This window comes from Phascolarctos cinereus, unplaced genomic scaffold, assembly GCF_003287225.1.
Source record: "Phascolarctos cinereus isolate Bilbo 61053 unplaced genomic scaffold, phaCin_HiC Scaffold_5;HRSCAF=322, whole genome shotgun sequence".
Classification (NCBI taxonomy): Eukaryota; Metazoa; Chordata; class Mammalia; order Diprotodontia; family Phascolarctidae; genus Phascolarctos; species Phascolarctos cinereus.
In genome coordinates this window covers 88,281,820-88,308,550 of record NW_027555958.1, presented here as the reverse complement: position 1 = coordinate 88,308,550, position 26,731 = coordinate 88,281,820, and the positions used below count along the sequence as shown (strand labels likewise).

The window sequence follows — 26,731 nt, the reverse complement described above, 5'->3', positions numbered from 1 at the left end:
CTCCAGGGGGTCATTCATCTTGTTCTTGTCAATACAATCTCAGTCTTACTGCTTGGCTGTTTTCTGCGCATGACCAAACAGAGCAGTTTTTCAAAGACTATGTGTGTGCTTTCTTCTATCATGTAATCTTTTTAGAAGATGAGAAAAATGCTTTAAATTTTAGATTTAACTGACTTTGTTGATCTTCTTAGGTACTGCTTCTGTACTTAGGGAATTATATAAATTTAGAAGATCACATTTTCTCATGCTGATATCTTATAGGAATGTTTTCTTGAAGCTGGGACTCCCAAACTTTCATTTCAAGGGGAGATGACAGGAATGGGAAATCCAAAAAATATAATAAGAATAGAAAAGGTTTTTTCTAAGTTTGCTTTCACTGATGTATGACTAGTACCAGGACAGACCCTAGACACATTGCTTTGGAAAGAGGAAACTGAGTGGTATAGACTTATTTAGCAAGAAATGGAAAGAAAAATTAAATGTCTTTTCATAATTCCCCACTTTAATAACATAAGGATTTGTTACTCACCTAGACGCGGTCTTAAAGGTTGGCGCTTTTTGCAGAATTGATCTTAATAAATGCTAAATGAGCGAATAGATATGAAAACTTTAAAACAAATGCTTGGTAGCATTTTACAGTGCTTGCATGCAATAAAAACTTGCATCTTATGCAGAAATATTCTACCAAAGAATTATAGATATGCGTCACTCTACAACAGAACTGACAAACCCGTTGAGACAAAAACTTGAGTTTTCTCAGTGAGAAGAAAGTATATGAATACTTGTACTAAATTGATACAATGTTTTTCATCTTGAGGTTTTAATGAAGACCTAACAATTGTTACTATTATTATAATGAAGTTCCTAATAATCACAAAGGCCATTTCCAAACCTAAGATTAGTGTGCACACACACAATTAAATAAAAGTGTACTAACTATTAGTAACATTCTAGTAATACAAATTAGATTAAGAGGAAAAATGTCTATTAGCCCAGGGGGAAAAAATCCTAAATCCTATTCAATGACCTACTTATTTCAAACTATATTTGATACAGTACAATTGTAATGCAACAGAAGAATTTGGACGGTCTCTTGGAGTTTGCTGGAATCTGAGACATATCTTTCAGTTTTATATAAGAATGGCAAGTACTATGAGACAAATGCTATCTGTGAAACTATATGATAGTGACCTCCTTCTGGTTCTTTAACACCTTGGGCCCAAGATGTACCTATATCATACATATCTAATTTTATGCTCTAGCATTATAATGAGATCTTCATTATAGTGCTATTTGAATTAAGGAAGCCGGATTACAAGTTTTATAAATTTCCTATATAGGGAATTTGAAAGATACAGATACTCTACTGTGATACTCTTCAGCGTAAAAGATATAAAGTTCTCCACACTAACAGAAGGTTGAGCAATTTATTAGAACCCAACAGATGATGGAAACTCTTTGCATTTGAGGATCAAGATAGAGAAAGTAAACGCAGAACTAACCAGCATGTGATTATTTCCCCAGCTCTCCCCATGGGCCTCATATCTGATTCATGAAGGAGAAAAGAAGCTATTGAAGTACTGTTTTTGGCCTCCTCCTCCAACTTGCTCTGCACTTGTGGGTGGTTATAACTTTGGGTTCTAGAGATAACCATGTGGGGCTGTATTCCTACTACCATACGGCATGGGGCTCCCTCAGTGTTCTTCCAATTAGCAATAAGCCGGCAGAAACAATTAGCTCTTATCAAAGAAATCCACTAAACCAACATAGTAAAAAGAGTGACTACAAAATATTGCCCCCATAAAACTGGTGCACATTTCCCCACAAATATATACAGCATGCATGGGAAGAATAGGTTCAAACTGAGAGCATGCCCATAGGGATGGGGGGAGGAAAAATGTGGAGAACGGAAAGCCTTTGGAGGAAGGAAGTGACCTAATGGAAAGTGGTTACTTAGATTACCAAGTTCTGGGGTCTGCCCTGATCTTAGCCTTAGAGGGGCTTTTGAGAAGAAGTGGGAAGCCATTGTAAGCAAGAAGATTCCAGAGAGGAACCATTACAAGCTGACAGGTATAGGGCTAGCCCAGGAATAGTGATAAGCCTGACCTGGGGATATTGGATGTGGTTTAGAGCAATGACAACCACCAGCACAACCTCCATGAAAGTTAGGAAACATTTCCCTAAAAGATATTAAAACTGTCCTCAAGATTTATTTATTTGTCTTAGGGGAACAACAGCGAGGCCACGGATTTAGCTTCATAGTAATACGCATTTGCAAAACAAACAAAAAACCATGATAAACTAATGCTTATTACTCAGGCATGGGACAATAAACCAACACCATGAACAACATGGGAGGTTGTGTTCAGCTCAATCCATGCTTTTTCCTGGACGAGCATACCTTCCCCAATCTGAATGTCTTTCCCTTACTATGGCTAAGTAAACCTTTTGTTTATTGATGGATGAATTACAAGTCTCAGTTATTCCAATATAGGAACTAAATTACCAGGTGGAAAGTTTGAGTCAGACCCAGTTTAAGTCTGGGTGAGACTTAGATACTGGATAAGACTGAATTGCTGAATTAATCTTGAACCAAGGGAAGAATTAATAACATCCTTCATTCCCCCACCTCCACTATTACCTTTTTTCAGGGGGAAGTTGAATGTTATTTTGGGGCATTTATTCCCTACTTTGATCTATCCAAGCCATGACATTTCAAAGATAGTTGGGGTGGAGGCCACCTTTTCAAAGATAGTTGGGGTGGAGGCCACCTGTGGAAGTTTTTGTCTTTCGCTACAGGTTTACTTTCTGCTTTTAGGTCTCTAAAATATGACATAGCCTGTTGGCCAACAGAACGCTAAACTGTTTGTTATATTTCAAATAATTTGAAAAATTAAGAAGAAAGACTTTCTTTTTGGAGGTGAGAGACATTTTTAGCTGGAGCTGGACTGGTGACTAGTGCCAACGGAAGCAAAGTTGATGGATTAATATTTCAATTTCATAAGCTCATAGAAACATATGGGACCATTCCTAGATCTGTTTTCTGTCCCTTTTGTGAGAGAAGTTAGGGGCTCACACAGCTAGTAAGTGTCCGAGGTCAGATCTGCACTCATGTTTTCCTGACTTCAAGCCCAGCACTATAGCCACTGTACTATTTAGCTGCCCCATTCTTACTATACTATCTTAAGTACCTTTGTTAAATGATAATTGTCTCCTTTCCAATTGTTCCTGGAAAATACAGTGGTACTCATAAATGACACTATTTAAACTCTGACCCCTCAGAGTTACTACTAAAAACCCTAGGACTAGCAGTCAGCTATCCTCTGGCAAGCCTAGGCTATGACTGCAAGTGCCTAGCTGGGGGCATGGACTCAGAGGGATGAGTCCTCTTGAAAGCTTAGACATATGCCTTTTATACTATTAAACCAACTCCCCCCCACAAAAAAAAAATCTTAAGAAATTATGTATCCAATCTAGTGAGATGTTCTCAAACCTGGTGGATTACACCAACTAAATTCTAACATGACTAGTATGTTTTTGTAGAATGAAAATGTGGAGTAGCTAGGTGGCCCAGTGGATAGAGCACTGGCCCTTCCAGCCTCAGAAACTTAGTACCTGTGTGACTCTGGGCAAGTCACTGAACCCCAATTGCCTCACCAAAAACAAAACAACAACCAACCTCCCCCCACAAAAAAAAACCACACAACTGTAAACGGACCCTGAATAAAAAGAGTTAAAAAGCTCTCATATCCAGTTTCTGAATCTAATCAACACCTCCTGGGCCCTCCTAGTGTGAAAGGGTGCTGTATGTTGGAAACTGAAGCTCTAGAGGACAGAAACTCGTTTATTCCTCCCTTCCTTCTCACCAGGGGCAATTTCATCTCTTGAGTCTTTGGAGACTGGGTTTATCCAGTACTTTATTCATGCTATTGGAATGCAAAATTCCAAAATGGTTGGCCGATATACATAAATATATACATGAATATATCCAGAGGTGTGTCTGATTCAGCCAATCATGAGATATTTCTTGAGTGGTATCATCTGCTTCCACCTAGTAACCCAAAGCCATGATCCTTTCAAATTGATTAAGTTCTTAGTCTTACCTATTTTACTTTTCATTGGTTCCATTGAAACATCTGGGACTTTTGTGATTACATTAATTGTGATTGAAATGGAAACCCCAACCACTATGAGTATAAAGATCAAGGTTGAGATGACTGAGCTAACATAAAAGATAAATAATAATCATAAATTTTAAATTATGCATACTGTTTAAGGGGAAAAAAGTTACATTAAAATATCAGCAAAGGGTTATAACCAGAAAGTTCAATTCTGTTCTTATTAAAGGAGTTTCTCACAGAAAATACACAGGTCACAGTATGTCCGCCAATGTTAAATATGAGTAAACTAAGTACATTTAAAAATATTCTAACAGTAAGCTACTACTTAAAAGTAATTATTACTTCTTAGGAGACTCAAAGATTCTGCTACTTCTGATCTCTGTGATATTAGGCAAGTCATTTTCACCCACCTGGGCCTCAGTTTTGTCAGTTATGACATAAGGAGATTAGATGAGAAGACTGTCCCTTCTAGTCTAAAACCTATGCACATATGAATGGAGAAGTTACTGTATTGGTAGGAAATAATGCCTGTCCTGACAATGACTAAAAAGAGGATGGAAAGAAGGCATCAGGTAAATTTTTTACTGGACTAGGGATTGGCAGGGGTGGGTGGGGTGAGCAGAGAGAGAGAGAGAGAGAGAGAGAGAAAGAGAGAGAGAGAGAGAGAGAGAGAGAGAGAGAGAGAGAGAGAGAGAGAGAGAGAGAGAGAGAGAGAGAAACCATAGCAAGGGTGTGGTCTGTGCTATAAAAGAGACTGAATTCACAGGCTATGACTCTGCTCTGAAGGAATCTCCTGGGGTAGTGAAGGGGAAAGCTTCTGAATTTGTATCATTAGACTGCAGTTATTGTACTACAATTCTATTTTGCTTATAAAAATAATTTGTGTAAAAAGTTACAGAGAAAAAAAACCAAAACCCTGATTATCAATCTTTTTTTCTTTTCTTTTTGGAGGCAATTGGGGTTAAGTGACTTGCCTAGGGTCACACAGCTAGTGTCAAGTGTCTGAGGACAGATTTGAACTCAGGTCTTCCTGACTCCAAGGCCAGAGCTCTATCCACTGCACCACCTTGCTGCCCCTCTGATTATCAATCTTGTTCTAACTTGAGTTTAAACTTCACTTCACCTCCCCCCAAGGACAAAGTGATCTATTATTGTGCCTTTTGTTTTTTTTTCATAACATGGGACCATATAATGTTAATATATAATTGTATTTCTATCAGTTGTAATGAAAGAGGGTGTTGATGGGAGGGTGTGATCTATTATATACGCCTATAAAATATGTCAGCTGTGAAGCTATACTTGGAGTTATAGCATTACTTATTTAAAACTTCTTTCTCTTTCCTTTCCCTGCTCCCACAAAATAGCCAGGAAAATGTTAACAAAGGAGCTAGAACTCACTCATTCTTCTCACCCTGGACTTCTTAAAGCCTGGTCTATTTTAGAGGTTAGAAGTATAGCCTAGAGTAGATAGGTATGGGCTTGGATGGGAGGCATCTATCATTTGTTCTGGGCCAACATCAACTTGGCAGACATCTTTGGGAAGCTGGGGAGGGAATAGGCCAATATGAGGTATCACACATACTGCAAAGTACTTAGAGCAGTATTCTTCAGGAGATAAGTGTTGGGTTCATCAGGAAAATCTGGGTCCCCCTTCTATAGATATAATACTTTAGGCAATTCATAAAACTTCTATGTGTCTTGGGCAACTCCTTAGGACTTTTCTGCTCCCCTTTCCACCCTCAAAGATAATCAATAAAGTAATTACACTAACTTTTAATGAGCCACATGTTAAAGAAGTCTTCTTTTTATTTTTTTTGATAGCCATACATTGTTTAAGTGCATATATTCTTTCCTCCGCCCGGAATGAGTTCTTTCGAAGCAGGGACCATTTTATTTACTCCTTTTACATTCTATGTGGTACAAAGTGGATTGCTGAACACAATATGAGATAAAACAAAATGTGATTCCTGAACATGAGATATGTATGAAGGTCAGGGACATCCTTTGGAGAATTTAATCTGACATTGGCTTGAAGGCAACCATGGCTGTTAAGAAAACTCCTTGGATTCTCCATTAGAGTTAGAGTACATTATCATGGAGTATATTTTGCTTATCTATGGACCTAGAAGACTTGTGAACTAGGAAATCTTTTGACTTCAGAAATACTGTAGTCAAATGGTAAATTATATCCATTAACTCATATACACACAGGCTTCTCCTTGAAAACAGAAGTATATTTTTCTTATAAGTGGGATTAAACATATTGGCTACTTTGAAGAAATTTTAGATTAATGTACTTTTCTTGGATGACCTTATTAAGTCATAACAATTGCTTCTATACCATAGTCAAACAGAAAAGGCATGCATGTTTAGAGATATTATTATTTGCTTCAGTGTCTCCCAATCCATGGGCTTCAGAAAATCTTCAGTTATAAGGAGTATCTCAATTAACATGTGCACCAAGCATTAGCATGTTGACCTTTAAATCCAACAAAATATACAGAATGACTCAGTATAATAGACTCTAAAGACAGAATAAATGTACATCTATGTATTTATATATACACATATATACACATACACACATTGTCACTGTGATTTTTATTTAGGGCCAACAAGACAGACAAGGTGACTCTGCATAATAGATTGTAGATAAAAATAATATTTTGCACATTTTAATACATATTGATCCATACCTCTGATTTGATAATTTTTCAAATGCATGTGGAGAAGAATATTGTGAATAACAGATCCAGGGGGATGAAATGACTAGACAAGATTGCAAGGACAGATAAGTATTAGAGCCAGGATTTGAACTTAAGTTTCATATTCAGTAATCTTTCCACTATGTCACCCTCCATATCCCTGTTGGGGGCGGGTTTGTGTTTTTCCAAGATTAGTGGAGTTTCAGAATAGTTAAAATCTCTGAAGAGGCTAAGGAGAAAAAAGGGTGAGAGTGTGGGGAAAGAAAGGTACCCTGAGTCTCATGGTCTGCACATAACCCTAGACCCAAAGGAAAAAGGCCCTAGAAAGGAAGTCTCAAGAAAAATATACCAGAAGGAGTTGTCCTAAAAGCCTTAGCTATATCTGGACTTCCAAAGGCTTCAAGAGTTCCCTCTTCTCAAACAAACAAGACAAAAAAGGAAAGCCTAACTTCTGTTTGCCAGTTTTATATTCCCTTCAGTTTTACATTGCTTTCTAATCTTTTGCAGTTCTGGCTTTCATTAGATATTTACCCTTCATCAGAGTTAAAATGATAGACACTCTCTAAGTCAGGGGTGAGGAAGTTTGGATTCAGTCAAAGGGCCACACTTGAGGCTCCAGGTTCCTCACCCCTACTCTGACTGTTACAGTATAACCTTTGGGTAAGGGGAAGACCATAGTGTAGAAGAACCGAAGTTTCTTAGTCACTTCACCTAAGCATATAGAAAGGGAAAGATCAATTAACATCAGTATGACTGAGTTTCTAAAAGGACTAATTATATCTCTTTCTCACTGCATATATGCTTAGCTCTTGAGGTGACTGGAGAGGAAGAGAAGGGGTACAGGTCATGTGGCCTGTAGTTTTCCCATATATCAGGATTTCATCTACTATATCCAATGGTAAAAGAAATGGAAAAGAATATTTAAAGTTTTCAAAGCTTCCCTCATAAGAAGCACATCACGTAGGCAGGGCTAGCACTATTATCCCCATTTTTCAGGTGAAGAAACTCAAAGAAGTTGTCAGTTGACCAAAGTCACATATCCATGATTCAAACCTAGAGTTTCTAACTCCAACTCTAGAACTTTTCCCACTACAATGGACTATGGACAATTGAGGCTATGTTTCCCATAAGAGAGATCACTGGAATCTTTTTTTTTTTTAAGTTACATTTGAGCTCCAAGCTGTTTACCTCTCAAAACCCTTCCCAATCCCACATTAGGGAAGACCAACATTTGAAACTATACAATACAAATATCAGTTCTTGAATAGCATCTTCCTTCAAAGGTCCTTTGTACTTGATTTGAATATTCATATAACCCAGAATAGCTCAGTCATATATATTTACTCTTTGAACAACATTGCTGTTACTGTATACAATATTCTCTTGGTTCTGCTCATTTTACTCTTCATGACTTCATGCAAATCTTTTCAAGTTTTTCTAAAATCAAGCTGCGCTCATTACTTCTTACAGCACGGCAGTATTCCATCACAATTATACACCTCAACTTATTCAGCTGTTCCCCACGAACATCCCATCAATTTCCAGTTCTTTGCCACCACAAAAGAGCTGGTATAAATATTTTAGAACATAAAAGTTTTTTTTTCCCTTTTTCCCTAATCACCTTGGGAAATAGAACTAATAGTGGTGTTAACAGTTTTATAACTCTTTGGCCATAATTTCAGATTGCTCTCCAAAATAGTTGAATCAGTTCACCGTTCCAGCAGCAGCGTATTAGTGTCCCAATTTTTCCACATGTCCTCCAACATTTGTCATTTCCCCCTTCTATCATTTTAGCCAATCTGATAGGTGTATGAGATAGTATCTCAAATTTGTTTTAATTTGCTTTTCTCTAATCAATAATGATTTAAAGCATTTTTATATGACTATATATAGCTTTGATTTCTTCCATTAAAAACTGCCTGTTCATATCCTTTATCAACTGAGGAATGACTCAAATTTTTATAAATTTGACAGTTTTCTACATATTTGAGATATGAGACTTTTTACCTGAGAAACTGTCTATAAAAATTCCCCATTTTCTGCTTTCCTTCTAATCTTGGTTACATTGGTTTTATCTGTACAAAAAATTTCAAGTTCTCCATTTTATATCTCACAATGCTCTCATTTATTCATAAATTCTTCTCCTATCCAACAATCTGATAGGTAATATATCTCCCTTATATCTAGGTCATGTATCCATCTTGACCTTATCTTAGTAAAAGTGGTGTAGATATTGGTCTACACTTAGTTTCTATTGGACTGTTTTCCTAACAACTTTTCACCAATGAATTCTTACCCTGAATGCTTAAATCTTTAAACTTATCAAACAAAAAGTTACTATAATAATTTACTATTGTGTATTGTATATTTATTCTATTCCACTAATTCCCCATACTATTTGTTAGCCAGTACCAGATAGTTTTGATTACTGCCTTGTAACACAGTTTAAGATATGATACTGCTAGACTTCCCTCTTTCACATTTTTTTCCCATTAATTCCTTTGATATTTTTGAACTTTTTTGAAGATTCTTCCAAATGAATTTTATTATTTTTTTCCAGCTCAATAATCAACTTTTTGGTACCTTAATTGGGGTAGCACTGAATAAGCAGACTGATTTAGGTAGAATTGTCATTTTTATTATATTGGCCCGGCCCACCTATGAACAATTAATATTTCTCTAATTATTTGAATTTGACTTTGTTTTATAATTATATCAATATGGTTTCTGGGTCTGTCTTGGCAGGTATTTATATTGTCTATCATTATTTTATTTTTAAATAATATTTTATTTTTCCCCAATTACATAAAAAAATAATTTTAAGCATTTAGGAAAAAATTTTGAGTTCCAAATTCTCTCCCTCCCTCCCTTCCCCCATCCTTGAGACAGTAAGCAATCTGATATAGGTTATACATGTGCAATCATGTAAAACAGGTTTCCATATTAGCCATTTTGTGAAAGAAAATTTGAACCCCGCCCCCAAAAGAAAAGAAGAAAGCGAAAAATAGTATACTTTAGTCTGTATTGACCCCAGTCAGTTCTTTCTCTGCAGGTGGATAACATTTTTTATTATCAGTTCTTTGGGGTCATTCACAGTTGATCATCATACAACATTGCTATTATTGTGTACAATGTTCTCCTGGTTCTGCTCATTCCACTCTGCTTCACTTCATGTAAATCCTTCCAGGTTTTTCTGAAACCATCCCACTCATCATCTCTTACAGCACAATAGTATTCCATTATAATAATATACCACAATTTGTTCAGCCATTCCCCAACTAATGAGCAATCCCCCTAATTCCAATTCTTAGCCACCACAAAAGGAGATACTATAAATAACCTTGTACAGATACATGCTTCCCTCCACCCCCCTTTTTTTTAAATCTCTCTGGGATACACACCAAGTAGTGGTATTGCTAGATCAAAGGCAATGAAGTTTTATAGCCCTTTGGCATAGTTCCAAATTGCTCTCCAGAATAGTTAAATCAGTTCACAACTCTACCAACAGTGCATTAATGTCCCAGTTGTCTCACATCCCCTCCAACATTTGTCACTTTTCTTTTCTGTCATATTAGCTAATCTGGTAGGTATAACATGGTACCTCAGAGTTTTAATTTGGATTTCTCTAATCAACAGTGATTTAGAGCATTTTTCATGACTATAGATACCTTTGATTTCTTTGTCTGAAAACTAACTACCTGTTCACAGCTACTGACCATTTATCACTTGGAATGGCTTGTATTGTTATACATTTGACTCAGTTCTTTGAGAAATTAGGCCTTTGCCAGAGACACTTGCTGTAAAATGCTCCCCTCCCCCAGTTTTCTGCTTTCCTTCCAATTTTGGTTGCATTGGTTTTGTTTGGGCAAAACGTTTAAAATTTAATATAATCAAAATTATCCATTTTATATCTTATAATGCTATCTCTTGTTTGGTCCTAAATAGATCTGACAGGTAAAGAATTCCATACTTTCCTTTATGTTTAAATCACATACCCATTTTGTCCTTATTTTGGTATACGGTAAGAAATGTTGGTCTATTGCTAGTGTTTGTCATACTGTTTTCCAGTTTTTCCAGCAGTTTTTTGTCACACAGTGTTTGTCCCAAAAGCTTGGATCTTTGGGTTTATCAAACACTAAATTACTATGGGAATTTACTACAATGTATTATGTACCTCATCTATTCCATTGATTCACCTCTCAATTTCTTAGCCAGTAACCAATTGTTTTGATGATTACTGCTTTATATAAGTATGATATTTGGTCTGGCTAGGCTATCATTCTTCACATCTTTTTTTTCATTGATTCCCTCGATATTCTTGACCTTTTGTTCTTCTAAATGAATTTTATTTTCTTTAGCTCTATAAAATAATTTTTTTGGTAGTTTGATTGGTAAGGCACTGAATAAATTAACTTTGTAGAATTGTCATTTTTATTATATTGGCTTGGCCTATCCATGAGCAATTGATATTTCTCCAGTTGGTTAGAGATGACTTTTTTGGTGTGAAAAGTATTTTGCAATTTTGTGTATATTGTTCCTGGGTTCATTTTGGCAGGCAGACTCCCAAGTATTTTATGTTGTCTATAGTTATTTTAAATGGAATTACTCTATCTCTTGCTGCTGGACTTTGTTGATAATATATAGAAATGCTGATGATTTGTGGGTTTATTTTATATTCTGCAACTTTGCTAAAGTTGTTAATAATTTAAATAAGTTTTTTAGTTTATTCTCTAAGTATACCATTATACCATCTGCAAAGAGTCATAGTTTTGTTTATTAATTTCTTTTTCATCTCTTATTGTTATAGTACATTTTCTAGTACAATATATTAAATAGTGGTGATAATGGGTATCCGTGCTTCATCTCTGACTTATTGGGAAGGCTTCTAGCTTATCTTCATTACAGATAATGCTTGTTGATGGTTTTATCATTTTAAGGATAGCTCCATTTATTTCTATGCTCTCTAGTGTTTTTCATAGAAATAGCTGTATTTTGTGAAAAGATTTTTCTGCATCTTTTGAGATAATCATATGATTTTTGTTGGTTTTGTTACTGATATGGCCAAATATGCTGATAATTTTCCTAATATTGAGCTAGTCTTGCATTCCTGGTATAAATTCTACCTAGTCATTGTATATTATCTTTGTGATATATTGCTAGAATCTCCTTGCTAATATTTTCTTTTTTTTTTTGCATCAATATTCACTAAGGAAATTGGTCTATAGTTTTCTTTCTCTGTCTTCACTCTTCCTCGTTTAGATATCAGCACCATATTTGTGTCAAAAGAAGAATTTGGTAGGACTCCTTTTTTGCCTAATTTTCCAAACTGTATAGTATTCCATTACATTCATATACCACAAATTGTTTGGCAATTCCCCAATTGATGGGCATTCCCTCAATTTCTAATTCTTTGCCACCACAAAAAGAGCTGCTATAAATATTTTTGTACGTGTGGGTCCTTTCCCCTTTTTTATGATCTCTTTGAGATACAGACCTAGTAGTGGTATTGCTGAATCCAAGAGTATATACACTTTTACAGCCCTTTGGGGTATAATGTTCTCTATCTCTTCTCGTGGTCATAAATTCTTCCCTTCTCCATAGATCTGACAGGTAGACTATTCCTTGCCCTCTATAAGTGTTTATGGTATCACCCTTTATATCTAAATCATATAACCATTTTGACCTTGCCTTGGTATACAGTGTAAGATGATGGTCTATGCCTAGTTTCTGCCATACTATTTTCCAGGTTTCCCAGCAATTTTTGTCAAATAGTGAGTTCTCATCCCAGAAGCTGGAGTCTTTGGGTTTATCAAACAGTAGATTACTATAGCCATTGACTACTGTGTCTTGTGTACCTAACCTATTCCACTGATCCACCGCTCTATGCCTTAGCCAGAACCAAATATGACTGCCATTTTATAGTATAGTTTTAGATCTGGAACAGCTAGGCCACCTTCCTTTTCATTTTTTTCATTAATTCCCTTGATATTCTTGACCTTTTGTTCTTCCAGGTATATTTCGTTATCATTTTTTCCAGCTCTATAAAATATTTTTTGGTAGTTTAATTAATACAGCATAGAATAAGTAAACTAACTTAGAATGAATTGTCATTTTTATTATATTAGCTTGGCCTACACATGAGCAATTGATATTTTTCCAATTATTTAGATCTGACTTTATGTAAGTAGGTAGTTATTAAAATTATAAGTATCATCTTCTCAAGTAGTAATATAAACACTTTAACTTTATTGAGTCTCTTATGTTTTCCCTTTCCTGTTGACTTTTTTAATGCTTCTCTTGAGTTGTGTATTTGAAGATCAATTTTTTCGTTCAACTGTGTTTTTTTTAAGGAATGCTTGAAAGTCCTCTATTTCATTAAATAGCTATCTCCCTCTTATCTCCCCTCCCCAAAGGATCATACTCAGTTAAGCTGTGTAGGTGATTCTTGGTTATAATTCTAGTTCCTTTGCCTTCTGGAATATCATATTCTAAGTCCTCTGGTCTTTTAATGTAGAATCTGCTAAATCCTGTGTAATCCTCATTATGGCACCACAATATTTAAATTGTTTCTTCCTGGTTGCTTACAGACTTTTCTTTTTTGCCTGAGAGCTTTGGAATGGCTATAATATTTCTGGAAATTTTCATTTTAGGATCTCTTTCATGAGATGATCAGTAGATTCTTTTAATTTCTATTTTATCCTCTAGTTCTAGGACATCAGGGTAGTTTTCTTTGATAGTTTCTTAAAATATGATGTCCAGGATTTTTTTTTTTTGATCATGGCTTTCAGGTAGTCCAATAATTCTTAAATTGTCTCTCCTGGATCTATTTTCCAGGCCACTTGTTTCTTCCAATGAGGTATTCTGAATACAGACTGAAGCAAGATATTTTTCACTTTCTTTCATTCTTTTTCTTTTATTTGAGTGTTCTTGTACAAAATGACTAACATGGAAATGTTTTACATGAATATACACGTATAACCTATGTATAATCTGATTGCTTACCATCTCAGGGAATGGGGAGGGGAGGCAGAGAAAAAATTTACAACTGAAAACTTAAAAAAAAAAAGCCAAATGTTAAAAAAAATATTTTAACATGTAAGTGGGGAAAAATAAAATATATTTAAAAAATTTAAAGACTTCAGAGAAAAAAATATAAGATACATTATGTGCTGAAAAAAACAGAAATGCTAGCAATAGTAGTAAGAGAAGAAAAAGAAATTGCTTTTTTTTTTCCTTAGGCAATTAGGGTTAAGTGACTTGCCCAGGGTCACACAGCTAGTAAGTATGAAGTGTTTGGTCTGAGGCCAGATTTGAACTCAGGTCCTCCTGACTCCAGGGCTGGTGCTCTATCCACTGCACCACCTAGCTGCCCCCAAGAAAAAGAAATTGAAGGAATCAGAATGGAGAATAAGGTAATAAAACCATCTCTTTTTACAGATGATAATATACTTGGAAAATCCTAGAGATTCTACTAACACATCAGTTGAAACAATTAACAATTTTAGCAAAGTAGCAGGATATAAAACAAACCCACATGGATCATTTCTATATATCACCAACAAAGCCCTGCAAGAGAGATAGTAAGAGACAGTTTATATTGTCTTCTATTTTTTCATTCTTATTTATTGCTGGTTGATGTCTCAAGGAGTTATTAGCTTCCACTTGCCCAATTTTAATTTTTAAGGAACTATTTTCCTCAGTGAGCTTTTGCACCTCCTTTTCCATTTGGCCAATTCTACTTTGTAAGGAGTTGTTTTCTTTAGTGAATTTTTTGTATATCTTTTTCCATTTTTTTTGTGCTTCTTTTACTAAGCTGCTGACTTTTTTTTTCATAATTTCCTTGCATTACTCTCATTTCTTTCCCCAATTTTTCTTCTACCTCTCTTATTTGATTTTTAAAATCCTTTCTGAGGTCTTCTAAGAGTTCTTTTTGGGCATAAGACCAATTCATATTTTTTTTTCTTTGAGGCTTCACATGTAGTCATTTTAACATTGTTGTCATCTTCTAAGTTTGTGCCTTGATCTTCCCTGATCTTCCTATAATTACTTTCTACAGTCAAGTTCTTTTGGCTTTTGTTCATTTTTCTGCCTATTTTGTGACTTGTTACTTTATGTAAAAGTTGGGCTCTGCTCCTGGAATTCAGAAGGTATTATTCCAAGCTTCCTGTGTTGGGGCTAAAGTCCTTGCTGCTGACCTACTCTGGGGCTGAGGTCTTATTGCTTACTTGCTCTGGGGGCATGGCCTTGTTGCAGGCTTGCACTGAGGGCAGGGCCTTGATGGTGGCCTGTACCAAGGGCTAACCCTCACTACTGGTTTGCCTCAGGCTCAGAGCTATGCTGCTGGCTTGCACTGGGGGAGGGGGCCTCACTGGTGGCCAGGGTTCAGAGACTTGCTGGTGGCCTCCTGGGTTGTGATGTATTAAGCTGGGTACTTGAGCCTTGCCTGTGCTTAACCATATCCTCCCCTCTTCTAATGAGACAGATCTTTCCTGCTGCCTCTCCAAGCTGTCTTGAGCTGGAAAACTGCTTTACCATTTCAAAACTAGTTTTGAGATGTTATTGTAAGGTTGTTTGGAGGTGAATTTGGGAAAGTTCAAGCAAGTTCCTACTCCTTATAGAATACTTACATACACACTGCATATACAAATGCAATAGTGCATTTGCCCCTTTGTATCCCTAATGTCAAAATTCCTGGGAAGGGGCAAAAAGCTGGTAAAACCCCTGCCTTCTCCTTCCTACTCTAACCTAGATAAAAATAAACACATACAGATCCTAAACCATACATCCATAACTTGATAGGCACTATACATTTGCTTAAAAAATTCAGGACTGCTAGTCTTAAAAAACAGACTAGCAAACTTAAACCAATTTTATGGGATTTTGATTTAATTGTTGCATTGTTTGGATTCAAGGGAAGAATAATGCATTTCAGTAGGATTTTGAAATTTGGTATACTGGGGACCACTAAGGTATCATTATAATTTTATATTTTTAAAATGAATAAAGGAATTGCTTGTTAATAGCACTGAGTGCCAGGTATATGAGAATATAGATATGAGGCACCATTCTTCATCAGACTCATAATAATCTATATAGAGACTGTTAGAAGTATGGGCCTTTCTGCTATGTTTTAGTGTTTTTTTTTCACATTAGAAAATATTTATTACCATTAAAAAATAACTTGAGAATTAAAGGACTTGGGTGGGACTGTTTCACTGACTGAAGTCCTGTTTTCTATGAATTAGGCCTGTGACCTGAATAAATGTCGAAACAGCTGACCAGAGAGGATAAAGTCTGCGTCTAATATTTGACTAGTGTGGCATATATAAATGGGCCTACCACTCTCTCTCCATCACTTTAAGTTACCAGAGGAGAGAGGCTGTAGGAAAAAAAGGATGATAATGTTACAAGCAGGCCAGTTGATAAAGACGTTGAAGGTTGGTAGCTGAGTAGAAAGAGTAGAGCTGACAGCCAGGATTTCTTCAAACTCTGATACTACTTTCCATCTTTTCCTCCTTTACTTCTTACCTTATATACCTTTTGGCTTTTAATGCCTCTCATTTTCCCCCTTACTCCTTCAAATCTCCACCTGGCCAAAAAAAGGAGCTAGTCCTTGGGAAAGCCACATTCTATGTCTGTCCCTGCTTCCTTTTGCATTTTCACACTATCACTGAAATCCAGTCTCACACTCTAAATATAGGGCACACACTGCAGAACTGCTACACACACACAAAAAAATAAGTGTTACTCATTTTACTATGCTACATTTTATTTCCATTTTAAAATGATGCTTACCACCAATAAGCCAAGTAACAAACAGTGGAAATCAATGTCAGTTAATCAACCTGTTTTGACCCAGACCTACAAAACTTAACAAAAGCAAACTTTTACAGACAGACTGAGCCTAACTAATCAAAACTAGGTGATGACTGATGGAAACAAATTATGTGGTATCACATAAGGGAAAACATCTAGGTACACACATCTGGGGACAAAAATAATTCGCATGTACAAGTCCTGGGATAGTCTTTAAGCCATATCATATCACTTTTTTCCAAGCTTTTGAATAAATTTGTATGTTATCCATCACAATAAGATCTACATATATTAGAAAAATGCTAAAACATGTATAGGTGAGATACTGATTCCCACTATAGAAGTTATATTTGCTTATTTTTTTATACCAAATATAATGAGACGGCTGGTGCTGCTTTGTATTTTATTTTGGAGCTAAAGATGCAATAGTTGATATGCACGTGAATTTTCTTTTAACAAGATAGATTTTATTGAAATCTTCTTTTTGTATTAACTACATTTCCCACTGTATCTCTTCCTGTAACCTCTTCTAGAAAAGCTATCCCTTAAAATAAATAAGAAGAAGGAACAAAAGTTTCAGCAAAACTAACTACAACATAGGAAATGCTTGGTATTATATGCCGTATTACATACCTATGGTCCCCTACTTCTCCAAAGACACAGGAGAGGTGTCTTCTCCTACTTTTTCTTTGGGGTTAAGCTTGGTCACTATAATTTTGAAGCACTGTTTCAATTTTCATTATTCTTTCCATTTACATTGTTGTAGTTATCATGTATATTGTGTTCTTCCCTTCACAACATTTCCTATAGATCTTTTCATGCTTTTCCATATTTGTCATGGCATAAAACATAGTAATATCCTATTACATTGTCACATTCCTTTATACATTACATTTCATACTATCAATCAATACCTTAAGAGTTGGTCACTTACCCTTTGACCCAGCAATAGCACTTCTAGGGCTATATCCCAAAGAGATCATACAAATGAGAAAAGGACCCACACGTACAAAAATATTTATAGCAGCTCTTTTTGTGGTGGCAAAGAATTGGAAATTGAGAGAATGCCCATCAATTGGGGAATGGCTGAATAAGTTGTGGTATATGAATGCAATGGAATAATTGTGCTATAAGAAATGATGAACAGGCTGACTTCAGAAAAACCTGGGAAAACTTGTATGGTCTGATCTAAGATATCTCCAAAGGTTTCATGATGGAAAATGCTATCCAGAAAAAGAACTATGGAGTTTGAATGCAGATTGAAGCATACTATTTGCTATTTTTTCCCTCTTCTGTTGAGTTTTGTTTCCTCTTTCTAGTGAGTCCTCCTATTGGTTCTAATTCTTACTTACATCACTAACGTGAAAATATGTTTAATAGGAATGTGTATGTATAGCCTATATCAGATTGTGTGCCGTTTTGAGGAGGGGGTGAGGAAGGAGGGGTGAAAAATTTTAAACTCAAAAGCATATGGAAGTGATTGTTGATAAATCAAAATAAATTAATTTTTAAAAAAAAGAGTTGGTCACTGTCTTCTAGGAGCTTCCAATCTAGTTGGAAAGAAAGCATTAAACCATGAATATTTGCAATACTGCAGTGAATAAATGGGCTCATTATTGTAGATATGCTATTTACAAATTGCTGTTCATCTATGCCATCTCATCCTATACAACTCTTGTTTGTCTCCTCCCATAAGACCTTGAGGGTGTGTACCTCATGTGCTGTAAGCCTTTTTGTTTGTTAGTTTGTTTTATTATTATGAGTACCACTTCAGCTTTCCCTCTGTTATCTTTAACTTTCACCAAGTGACTGGCTCATCTATTTTTTATCTCCTAAATAACCTCTTTCCTGACTTCTAATGTGCAAGTTGTCATATGACATAACCTATTTTTTGTCCACTGCACATCTCTCTATTGCTCTTTGAATCAACCAGAATTTTGATTTAAGTTTTACAGGTGTGATTTGAATCTAGGTCTCTTCATGACTACAAGTTCAGTACTTCCAAATACACATTCCCTCTCTAGTATACTAAAAATAATACTAAAGAATGCCAAAAATTACATATTCAAAGTAAAAATGATACAATTATCTTAAGATAATAATATTCAAAATTTAAGTTCTAAAGAACAAATTATATTTTAAAACTTGAAATGTCTCAGGCTTTCGTTCAGGGATTTTATAGGTTAAGTGTTTCAGTATAAGAACTCATACTATCTAATGTGCTAGCAAAAAAGCAATGACTTTCAACATTAGATGTTAATGACACTAACACAGGCTCTCTCAGTAAAAGGAATTTAAACAGGGCATTAAGGTAAATTAAAGGCACTGAATCAGTTGTAAAGATGGGAAATACAGCTATATGGGCAAAAGTTGTAAAAAAGGCTTCATTAATCCAGGGAAATCGAATAAAACATTCTCTATCCTGAAGGAGGTCATATACTTTGGAAGACTAGCAGGCATTGTGTTATAGGGGCAAAAGCACTAGAAAGAACCTGGATTTGAATCCTCAGTTCTGCAACTTACTCCCTATGTGTGACCTTGGGCAAGTAATTTCATTTCTCCTGGCCCTCAGTATTCTAAACTATAAAATGAGGGGGTCAGATCACATGACCTATTACAATAGACTCAAGTCAAGCATTTATTAAGCATTATGCATCAGCCACTATGCTAAGCACTGGGGATACAATGGACATTCTTTTATTCTCAAAGCTATTAAGCATTTTTCTGTATACTAATCTGAATTCATACTAGCAACTGAGAATTTTGCAGAGTTCAACCATATTTTGTGCTGCCTTTTTTTTTTTAAACCACAGCATGTTCCCTTTCCTTTTGAACTTCTTGAGGCCAGGGATTTTTTTTTTTTAATTTTCAAACAGCATAGTGGTTCCTATGTGTTAGGTGCTCAATAAATATCTAACAAGAATAACACAGAAAAAGATATGATAAGGTTTGGGTCTACATCAATAGTTCATCACTGATGAACTAAACAGATTCATCAAATGATTTAATTTCTGCATGATTTTTGATGATGAAGTGCTATTAAGGAAAAAATGCCAAATTTTGGTATTTTTGCTTCTTTTATTCAATACAGTAAATGATGTCCTAAGACTTGCTTTGCTCAGGCTATTTATTTTACACAAAGCTCTCTTTAGAGGTAGCTGGAAGTACAGTGGACAGCACACTGGGCCTGAAGTCAGGAAGACCTGAGTTCAAAGTTGACCTCACACATTTCCTACCTGTGTGACCCCAAGGAAGTTACTTAAGTCTTTGCCTCAGATTCCTCAATTGCAAAATACATATTTGACTGGATTGTTGTGACTGGCACAGAGTAGGGACTAAATAAATGCTTATCTTCTTCCTCCTCCCCTAAAGCAATCAGGAATTTCATATTTATAAAAAGATTAAGAGCAAACATTTTGTTATTTTCTAATTTAGTTCAGTTTAACAAAAATGGAGTACCAACAGGGTATGTTAACAAAAATAGATTCTAACTGAAAATCTTGTACTGCTAAGGATTGGACGTCGTGGAAGCAATTCATAATTATAAGTGAACTCATCCCCCTCATAGCAGCATCCTCAGACAATGACAAAGGTTGGCTTTTTTGCTCAAGTCTGGAATAAAGTAACGTGGTGAGACTAATAATAAGGGAATGGACAAATAAATTATTTCTACCTTGGTTTCCTTTTCTTGAAAAATCCACGCATGAGAGTTGGTTATATCTTAAAGGTAGAATCAGGGGGCAGCTAGGTGGTGCAGCAGACAGAGCTCTGGCCTTGGAGTCAGGAGGAATTGAGTTCAAATTTGAGCTGACACTTGATACTTACTAGCTGTGTCACTTAAGATCCCCCTCCCCACAACTGCCTCTACAATCAGATTGACATGTTGCCTGGATGTTCAGAAATCAGTTTTTAACACGGCTGAAAAAAATAAAATTGGCTCAAAACTATCAATTCATGGGCTGCATCTAGATCTACACATGGCCTGTATTCATGGAGGAAATGAAAATATTTGCTATGATCTTTTATTTTCTTAGTCTACTAAATACAAGAAATGAAGGAGGAAGGTTAATGGCATTTAAAAAAGGAGGTCTAGTGCAAATATTCTGTGCCAGATTAATTTCTTTTTAATGATTTGAAAAAATAATCTGTAGTGCTAGAAAATATTGACCTGTACATATGAATCATACATGTAATTTTAACATCTGTAGTGGGTGTTCAAGAAACTAGATTGATCTTAATGACTTAATGACACTTTTAGACTAAAAAAATAAAACCAAACATTTTAGGTAATAAAAACATTTCCCTCACAAGCATAAAAAAATTTACTAAATCTGGACTGAAAATAAAATGCAAGTAAGGGTTTCTATTACTTTCTTTATGTATTTGATTTCCATTACAATTGATGAAAGATGTTATTTCACATCTTCTCAATTACCAAATCAGGAACTGATTAACAGCTATTAATACAACAAAAAGGGGATCTGATCTTCCAAAATACAATTTGGGGCATTTTGTTTATCATCAAAAAGGAGGTTAACATGAACTTAAATTACAGTTTAACCTAACTACCAAAGCATTCTTTTGTTTTTCTGTTCTCGGTAATAATACAACATCTTAATGTGCTGTCATTAGTTAAGTAATGGGGATTCATACTCATGTTAAATTCTTTGTATACTACACCAAAGGTAGAAGTATCTGTTTTTTATTCTCTCCAATGTATGATTGATCCAACAAGACCCTTGAAGTAGAAAGGGACCTGGAAATCACCTAGTTTAAGACATATCCTCATTTTACAGATGAGGAAGCTATGGCCTAGAGAACGAGTTTATGAGAGAAGTTAAACCCAAGGTCATACAACTTAGTGTCAGAACTAGACCTCAGAAACCAAATCTCTTCACCATTAATCCATATCTCTCTCAATTTCATAAACATTTATTAGGCTCCAAGTATATGTCAGGAACACTGCTAGCCATTGGGGATACAAAAACAAGAAACAGTCCCTACCTTCAAAGACCTTCAATTCTATTGGGAAGAAATATCAAGTTGACAGATATGAAAATATAATATGAATTCTAAGTAATTTTTTTGGGGGAAGAGGAGGGATATCAACCACTAGAGCAAATGTGAAAGACCTCTGGTAGGACACTGTACTTGAGTTGAAGGGGACTAGGGATTTCAAGTGGCCAAAGAGAGGGAGAGCATTACAGGAATGGGAAATGGAATATCATGTAGAGAGAACCAACTGGCTGCAGTGTAGGGTAGGTATAATGTGAAATCATTCTAGAAAGATGGGTTGGAAGCAAATTGTGAAGAGCTTACTTGCATGCTGTAACAGAGGAGTTTGTCTTTTATTCCAAAGGGTAAAGGAAGCTACAAAGTTTCTTGAATAACAAAATCAGACTTGGAATATCAGTTTGGTAGTTTTGTGGAAGATGAATAGGAGTCAGAGAGATGAATTAGAAGACAATTAGAGTAGTCCAAGTAAGAGGTGAGAAGGGCCAGAACAAGGAGTCAGAGGTAAGAGGTGCTGTGGCAGCAGAACAGACAGGACTCAGCACTTGACTAATTACTTATGGGGGGAGGAAGAACATCAATTCTTGACGTGATCTTTAGGTCCCACAGGACCTAAGTTTTATATAGCCTCAGTCAAGCAACAAACATTTCTTTAAACACCTACTATGTGTCAGGCGCTAAGTGACTTGGATGCAAATGCAGATTAGTACCTGTCCTAAATGGTGGCAAATCTTCATTCTCTGAAGGTGGATTTTTTCTTTTACACAATTCAAAGTCATTCAGTGCCAAATTTCAGAATTCATAAGACATCAAGTAGGTAAGATTGGTTTTCAATTACAAAATGAGACTGTAAAGTAATGGTTACGCTTTCTTGGCTAACTCAGAAATTACTTCTGAAGGCAGCTCTCAAATAGGGGTCTAGTTCTCCTGAATAGCTCCAGTCTTTTTGGAGTTTACCTTGTATGGTAGCCTTTGAGAATGTCAATCCAATAGCATTACTTTGTAGTCATATCCTCAGTTGTTATTCATGCAGACGGTAGTAAGTTATGCTGGTTGAAGTGCAACAGTCCAGAAGTGATGGGCTGTGCCTTGTATAAGGACCAACTGGAGGTACTTCATAAATGTCCTAAAGAAAACTGTAGCTGGCAAGGTCCTGGGAAAAAGGCTGGTAAAACTGCAACAGCAGTGAGCTGGAATCTGGTTTGTATTTCCACAGCTGCTACTCACTTGACTGGGACCTGGGGCAAGTCATCCCACCTATCTGGGGTTTAATTTCCTCTTCCGCAAAATGAAAGGTTTGGGGTAGATGATCCCTTTAAGTCCTTTCCAGTTCCAACATGCTATGAGTTGATATTTTTACATTCTCTTTGGTGTAATTTTTATACATAGGTACTCAACAAATATTTGTTAAGTGAATGCTAACCCTTAGTCATTTTTCCCCAAACAGATTAATAATTACTTTTAACTAAAGTTAGACACCTTTAAAAAACCTCTCATTGAGACATCAACCACCCACCAACTAGACTTGGAAATCTGAAAGAGTACAACAAAAGAAAGCACATTAAATTTCTAGCATTGAAAAGGTCATATTTTTTCTGATGTTACAACGGTTGTACTTGAGGATGAATGGTGATAAGAATAGGAACTGGATCTGCAATTTCATTAGACAGAGAACTTTCGGTGAGGGAACTCTCACCAGAGCAGATTGTTACTTTCTCAGCAATTAATACTCTTAAAAGTTGCCAGGAACTTTTTGGGGGGTAGAGTGATTTGCCCATTATGGTCAGAGCTGGGAACTGAACTCAGGTCTTCCTGGATCCCAGGCCAACTCTGTGGTAAGCCACAATGGTTTTCAATCTTAAGAAAGGAGATAAAATAATTTATGTTACTAGATAAAATAATTTATCATCACTAATTATTAACTTCCTACCCTAATTCTGCTAGACTAGGATCAGCATATAGAAGCTAAATATAAATGAAGGTTTATTTATCTTTTAAACTCACAACTTTTTGACCAAAAACTACAACTTTTGGAGGCAGCTAGATGGCTCAGTGGATAAAGCTTCAGCCTTGGAGTCAGGAGGACTTGAGTTCAAATCCAGTCTCAGACACTTGACACTTTAACTAGCTGTTCAACCTTGGGCAAGTCACTGAACCCCAATTGCCTCACCAAAATAAAAAAAACAAACAAAAAATTCAACTCTGGATCAGTTGGCCCAAATCTTAACTGGGTCATTAAACAGGTGGTATTCTTTTTTCTTCCAAAGAGAAATATAGGTCTTTAAAATTTAGGGGAAAATTAAATATTTGAAAATCGAATTTAACTACTTTACCAAGCTGATTGCAACAAATAAAATATCTTGATTTAAAAAAAATTACAGACCTTTTAAGGGAAAACACATTAACAGAAGTCGAGAGAATAGACAAATTTGAAATGCATTTCATCTGTTACCTATTATCCAAAATTTAAATGTCAAAGTACCTTTTAATATTCAAATTTAATTGAAATAAATGTTACATTTCAAATGTTACATGATGAATATTATATAAAATAATATATGCCAACCCTGTAAGAAGACGACCAAGTAATTTATCCAAATTAAATGTAACTCCAGAATGGTCATTTTAAAGTCTGTTTTACTTTTTAAATACTATGTGCACTATAAGCAATTTACAATAAAACACAGTTTCAGATTAAGAGGCTGATAACTAACCTATAAGCAGAAAGAGAACTTCAACATTATACTCTGCTCTGTCCTTTTTTTCAAATACACTTGAAAATGTTCAAAAACTGTGGTATTTTGTAATAAGAGTTCAGACAGCCCAGTGTTCATTGCAGTTATCTTTGAGAGGTTTGTAAATATAGATGCTGTTTTGCAATTCAAAATCCCTAGCATGCTTTACTGGATTATCTCAGTGGCACTTTTTATTACTGAATGCTGACGCCATTATAAAACAATAAATTCCAACCACTGTATTTACAATGCCATAACATTCCATTTATTATATAACTGCTGTACTCATACTTTTGTATGCTAGATTATTGACTTTCAGAGTAACGGGCAAATGCAGACATATGTATCTCCTACCTAAAGAAGCACTTCCTTAATGCCTAGACAAGATAACATTAAGTAGTAATGATACTATGTCAGTCGCAACAAAGATCTTTTTTTTTTTCCGTCCAGAATTGCTTCCTATGTAGTCTGCCTATTTACTGTCATTTTATACTTATGCTATATTCAGCTTAGTGGGTGTGTGCAAACGTGTAGAAACTGCAAGTCTACCAGTAACCTTCATTCCTTCCCACTCCTTCCTCTGCCATTTCATTTTTATTCTTTTTGCACTTTTGCTTTGGGATGGGAAGGAGAAAGTGACCAAAAAAAAATCCCTAAGCAAGCAAAATAAAACAACAACAACAACAACACTGGTGGGGCTTCATAAACGGAGCGAATGCCAAGGCTGAAACCAAGACCAGGAAATGCTCACAGGAAAAGAATTTATTTGCATCGAGGATGAATAAGTTACAGTAGAATGCATTAGTAACATATGCGAAGAGGAAACAAGTGAGCTCCTCGATCTAGGTCACGGGGGGGGGGAGTCCCAGCCCAGGGGGGACTGGGGTGAGGGGGTGGGGAAAGGGTACTGCAGCCTGACTTTCCCAGCCCGTTACAGAGCAAGAGCAAAGGGCCGGACAATTAGCGAGAGACCGCGGGGCGCACGGAGTCTAAGTGCGGGCAGTCTCTCGGAGGCAGCCCGGGGCAGGGTCTAAGTTGCGCCGGGCACCGGCCAAGAGTCCCCCGACAAAGCTGGGCATACCCGCGGAGTGTCAGCCCGAACGAACCCCGCCCCGATGTGGTGGGGGCCGAAGTAGTCGGCGGTTTGCCAGAACCGTTTATCCTCCGACCCCGGTCAAGAGACGAAATCGATCCCCGCGAGCTTCGGCCAGGAACAAGCACCTGCCCAAGAGACCCACCTTAACAAAGACAGACTCCACTCACCTCATCCCACGCAGGCGCATAAATTAAAGAGCCCCACCCCACTCTTCCCCAGCTTTCTCCACCTCGGACAGTAGGAGGGGCCAAGAAAGACCCCAGGAAAGGGGCGTGACCAGCCAGCTACCAAATCCTTTTCTCAGTAGCCTTCGGCCCCTTGCTGCGCACGCGCCTTCGGATCCTACAGCTACGTGCCCAGACCACGTGACGCCCACCCCCGACGGGCCCCCAGCAAAGCAAGGGGAGTGTTTCTTTTTGGAAAAACGAGTTTTTTTTTTTAAAGTATAATAAAAACAGGACGCCGACCAGCGAGCTCGCGCAAGCGCTCAGCTAGGCTGGGGGGCGGGGCGACGACGTTGGCGCGGCGGGTTCCGCAGGAAATTCCTCCATCGGAGTGCGCGAGACGTTCCCTTACACTACGCGACCACAAAGGTCTACGCTCACAAGTCCTGGGTGTCCACAAATAGCTTAACGCGCGCGCGCGAGGTAGAGAGCGCGCCAAAGGCTAGGAGGCAGGCCGGCGGGCGGCCTGGGACGAGTGGCAACTGTGAGACGTGGGAGCAGCGTTTACGCGGCGCCAAGCCGTGTGGAGAAAGGTCACTCATAAATGTAAGGAGCCTATGAGATGCTGACAAATGTCACCGCCTGCACTAGATCGCACCCCCCCCAGCCCCCGTGCACTCTGCCCAGCGTGAAAACACATAGCTTATTGCTCCTACCTACACATATTCCCCTCTGCCATTCATGCCAGGCTCAAGAGAGGGCCCAGTCCACATCGGCCTCGAGGGAGAGCGTCGGCACTCCCCGACAGATAGCTATACAGACAGCCTGGGACCGCCGAGGCGGTCCCGGCACCTTTCTTCAGTTCTTAGGAAACACCTCGCTTAACAGCACATAACTACGCAGCTCTTCAACCCAATCTTCACTCCCCCGCCCCACTCTTTCTCAACCATCCCCGCGTGCAGGAGGGGGGGAGGCAGCGAGGCTTGCGGAACCCCGCCTCCCCCTCCCGAGTTCCGCGCCTCGCGCTCGGACCCCCAGGCTCGGCCTCGGCGGGGCTGCGCCCGCGTGCCCTTCCCTCTCC

At 37.2% G+C, this 26,731-nt stretch overlaps 1 long non-coding RNA gene across 1 annotated transcript; it reads right to left on the bottom strand.

Moving 5' to 3' along the window:
- Positions 1-16,482: 16,482 nt before the first annotated feature.
- Positions 16,483-26,360, bottom strand: LOC144457537 (uncharacterized). The gene is made up of 2 exons (XR_013486910.1): positions 25,716-26,360; positions 16,483-25,611 (listed from the first exon to the last, which is right to left on the bottom strand). It is a non-coding gene; the product is annotated as an uncharacterized LOC144457537 (long non-coding RNA).
- Between the last annotated feature and the right edge of the window lie 371 nt (positions 26,361-26,731).